Genomic DNA, 4,795 nt, shown 5'->3' with positions numbered 1-4,795 from the left:
TTCCGCTTCTTAGCTGGTACCATTGAGAAGACACCAGAGCAAGCTTGCGCTGCCATTGACTAACCTATTCCAGACACCATACCCTGATGGACAGAGCTTTTGCAATTATAAACTCAAAGGAATCCTTCTTCTTTTGCTCCTGTCAGGTATTTGGCCACAGTGGTGAGAAGAGTACTTGTAGGGTTTTTTATTTCTTCTTCTTCTTCTTCTTCTTCTTCTTCTTCTTCTTCTTCTTCTTCTTCTTCTTCTTCTTCTTTTTTTTTTTTGGAATCATATAGTAAGAGTTTTGGTTTCTTTAAAAACCCAGTCATGTGATCCTTTCTGGTTCATAAAGTTTGATGATTGGGTTCACGCCATTGCATGATATGTGCCGCCTACAAACCTTGTTATGACATGGGCACATTACCTGTCTGACGTGAAAAAGGGAAAAAAATCCCAGTCATGTTATGTAACATGTTTTGTTTTAATCCCAGGTGTGGGATATGGGACTGCTTTAGCTTGTCTATAGTAGCAGACTATTTGCCTCATGCATGTTCTGTCAGGGGTACGATTATTCCAGTTGAGGACAGTTTAATTTTGGGGACTCTGGAGAGGGTTTAAATAGACCAGAGCCCCAAGAGAAGAGCCGTGGCTGTCTTTTCCTTCATCAGGTCTGAAAGAACACCCTTCTGACTCCGGAGCAGTGTTACTTGAAACAGAACTGGTATCCACCAAGTCCTGGAATAATGCTCTGGTACCAAGCTTTTGTGATCTGCGGCAGCGTTTGTGAGTGCCTTCCTTTATCTTTTCATGAGCATCATCACCTACTCAAAAGATGTATGTATTCTCCAGGGAAGAATGTTCTTCTATCATCCATCTGGCTTTTACTAGAAAAAAATAATCACAGGACAGAACTCTCTCACACCTGTTTTCCTTATCAGTCTGAGAGTCAACTGACTTTGTAAGGTCAGGGTTGGGTGTTACCTCCACTGCTCCATGGGTATCTGAAGAAAGATCTAGAGGGGTCTTCCATTTTTTTGACTTAGATGTCAGTTTACGGTTTGGTTGCCTGCTGTGCCTCCTGCTGGCTCCTGCTCTTGCTGCTGCTATTGCTGGTTTATCAAGTGGTGAAGAGAAAATAGACAACAAGAAGTTAGAGATATCCTGAATAGGAGTCCTTGGAATTGTCCCCAAGGAACTCCCACTAATCATCAGGAAGTAGACTAAAAAGAATTCAATGCCCCCTTTTTCCTCTAACCCTCCTCTGTTACCTAGTGTTGTTGGGGGGTTGGGAGGGATTGGGGTGAAGAAGGGTGGTAAATATAAGAATCCAAGAAAAATAAAATAGAAAATGATGCCAACAGATCATTCTCTTAATTTTAAATATTTCAGAATACTATTCTTATCTGAAATCATTTCCAAAATTCAGAAATTATTTTCATTTTTGTTTTATTAGAAAAACATGTTTTTCTATTAAATTCCTTCAATTGTTCCTTATAAAACATAGTTTCTGGGGTTTTTCTTTTACTCTCATCTCGACCTGCTACTGTTTGTCCAAAGTCTCTTCTTAAAATATAGTGCTAAAATAAAATGTCAGATATAAACAGATCTAGACAGAGACAGATTGGAAGATCGGAGGTATGGTATAGTCATTGTTCTATGAAATACTCAGGTTGAAGATGGCATCTATTTTCTCCTCAGACATCATAGAGTTACTACCCAATTAATTTTCATCTAAACTAGAACTTAGTGTCCCTCTATAATGTTCCCCTGAGGCTTCCTCCTGTTACCAGAGGACGGATTTCCACTCCTATCACATAGTTCAGGAAAAAAATATTGACTGCTCAGTCACTTCACTCCATTATCCATCTTTGTAGTTCAAATGGTTTCAGCCTTTGGAGAGGTGATCGACAAACCAAGCACAGTGGTCAGATGCTGAGCATGTCAGAGTTACAGCTTCTGACTACTGAGGCAGTGTCCATTTCCAGGGACTTGTCTTTGTGTTCATTGGGTTAGAAGGAACCCATTTAAATCATCTTTCTACATCTGTGTGTAAAGTAGCTGCATTTGACAGAACCCTTCCGGTTCACAGTAACTGGGAGGAGAGGCTAATGGAATTAGTGAAAAGTCAAGCAGATTTAGTTTCAAAATTATGCTAAGCCAGACTTGCTAAGTAGAGGAATATACTTGAAAGCAGACTCTAAGAAACTACCTTAATTGTTGAACAAATTATTTGTGTATTATATCAGAGATCTTTGACCTCAATTTGATCTTGAAAAGCATTTCTTGCCTAGAAAGTCTTTTTATTAGCTCAAAAGCTCACCTCAACTTGAGCCCAGTGTGATTATTACAAACTACAAACTATCAGGTTTCAAGTTACTGAAGTTTCTCATGCCATTAGGATTATAGGATCTCAGCAACAGAGGGAATGTTAGTGGGTATTGAATTCAACTTTTGATTCACTTCTAGAAGTCTGTGGTTGAATATTTTCTGAGCTAGGAATACGTATAGGAAGGCACAACATAGTACATTTAATATTTGCTCCAAAAAATTAGAAAAATGTCTGTCAATGGGAAAAAAAATTCAGATTATAGACTTTATGAACTCTGTACTCTAAAAAGACACATGATTTAAAAATGAATGAAGATGAATGTTTCTTTTAGTAAGATGGTTCAAGACAAGTGATGGCTGAGTATTTGAATCCACAGGCCCCTTCATGTATGGAAAAAGTAAGCTGTAGTACTGTCAAGCTCCTTACTCCCCAGGGACCTCCATCAGTGATTCACACCGTCTATAACAGAGTCCACACTAACTCCAGCTCACAAAATGGGGATTTTCACCAGAAAGAATGAAGAAATGAGCATGTCACATGCAAAAAAAACAAAAACAAAAGCAAACAAAACAAAACAAAACAAAACACCCTGTTAGCAGAAGGAAATTAAACAAAAACAGTCACACAGAATTTTCTAGAAGGTTACCATACTTTTGTATGAGGCAGCATTTGGACTAATCTTGTGCTTAGGAAGGGTCCAGGTACATTGGGTTGATGTGTTTATAAAAAGATAAACAAATAAGATAAAGAGAGAAGAATATGTTCTATGGGGGTATAGTCAGGTATGGGGGAAGGGGATGTCTCAGTGGGCCAATGCCTAGGCATCCCTTCCCCCTGAGGAACCAGTCACAGGACAGTATAGTATAGAATAGAATTTATTTAGGGCATGGGGAGGAGAGGTAAGAGGGTAGTAGAGGCAGAGAGGGGCGGGGGCATGAATATGTGGAAAGAGAGGAAAGAAAATGGGGAAAGGAGAGGGGAAGGGAAGAGCCCAAGAGGGCAAGAGAGGAGCAAGAGAACAAGAGAGCAAGAGGAAGAGGAGGGGGCAAGCAGCCCCTTTTATAGTGTAGTGGAACACACCTTACTGTTGCCAGGTAACTGTGGGGGGTGGAGTTTAGACAGAATGCTAACACAGGTGAATGCACTAGCATGCTTGTCCATCAGTAGGCCCTACCAACACAAGGAAGCCATTCTTAAACATTACAGGGGCCAGGAGAAGGAAAGGAGAAAGGAACATGGAAAAAGTCATCGGAGAATGGACTCTGGGAGAGAAATGCGTAGCGCAATGTGACCAGCTCTGAATGAATGCTTTTGTTCTTTTTATTTTGGGTAGCATCTATTTTGCATAATAGACTGTTAGTTGTTCACTACCAGCTGCTTCTCTGAAGCAAATGCATATATTCATACACACAGACACCCACATAGGCACATATATCCCAGCCACCAAGTGTTATAAATATTTGGTTGTTCAGTTTTTATCTATGTAAACATTATGCAATAGATTATAATTTCTTTCTTGTATATTTTTTTCTTCTGGAAGAGAAATACCATTTTTATCAGTTGATTGCCTTTCTGTGAGCCTAAATTCCCAAAATCTACCAGGAATATCAGTTTCCTCTTATTCTGTACAGATACTTTAGGGGCTCTGCCTAGTCCATCTCCTTGGTGTTGGTCTCTTGAACCTCTGTCTTCTGGCTTCATCTGAACTAGATTTTCTAGGTGTTATGTTTTATAAAAATAAAAAGAAACTGGGGATATGTGGAGGCACAGTGTGGTGGTCGGGGGGAGGGAGGGAGTGTCTCTGTGGGCCCATGCTGAGGCATCCCTTCTCCCTGAAAGACCAGCAACAGGATAGTATAGTATAGAATAGAATAGAGTTTATTTAGGACATGGGGAGGTGAAATGAGGGAGTAGTAGAGACAGAGAAAAGCAGAGAGAGGGAGTAGAGGAGTAGAGGCCAGCCATAGAGAGGGGGGAGGAGAATGGAGAGAGGGTAAGGAGCAGGCAAGAGAGCCAAAGAGTGAGGAGGGGGCAAGCAGCCTCTTTTATAATGAGTCAGGTATACCTAGCCATTGCCAGGTAACTATGGGGAGGGACCTAGACTAAATGCCAAAACTAGGTCCATCCTAATAATCATTGTTCTCTCCTCTTCCCCATGTTAGACTGACATATTCTTTCCTGAGCCTACTCTCATTTCTCCACTTATTCACTAAGAATATATTCTTGGCAAACTTTCCCATGAAATGTTACATAGGAGGTAAATACTTATTAGGTAGTTTGGCTAAGTAATACATTTTGGATGGTATGGGGTATGATGACACACACTTGTAATCCTCATACTTAGGGGGATGAGGCAGGAGGATTCTGAGTTCAAGCTAGCTTAAGCTACATAGTAAGGTTCTGCCTGGTTAAAATCTAAAATGGAGATAAGAGAAAAGGAGGAGGAGCAGACAATATATATGGAGGGTCTTAGAGAATCACGAA

The 4,795-nt window shown here is 40.4% G+C and overlaps 1 non-coding gene across 1 annotated transcript; it reads left to right on the top strand.

Moving 5' to 3' along the window:
* The first annotated feature begins 314 nt into the window (after positions 1-314).
* On the top strand, positions 315-416 carry LOC117714465 (small nucleolar RNA U13). The gene has a single exon (XR_004607543.1). It is a non-coding gene; the product is annotated as a small nucleolar RNA U13 (small nucleolar RNA).
* Positions 417-4,795: the final 4,379 nt, after the last annotated feature.

This window comes from Arvicanthis niloticus, chromosome 8 (assembly GCF_011762505.2).
Source record: "Arvicanthis niloticus isolate mArvNil1 chromosome 8, mArvNil1.pat.X, whole genome shotgun sequence".
NCBI lineage: Eukaryota > Metazoa > Chordata > Mammalia > Rodentia > Muridae > Arvicanthis > Arvicanthis niloticus.
This window is presented reverse-complemented; position numbering and strand designations above follow the sequence as displayed.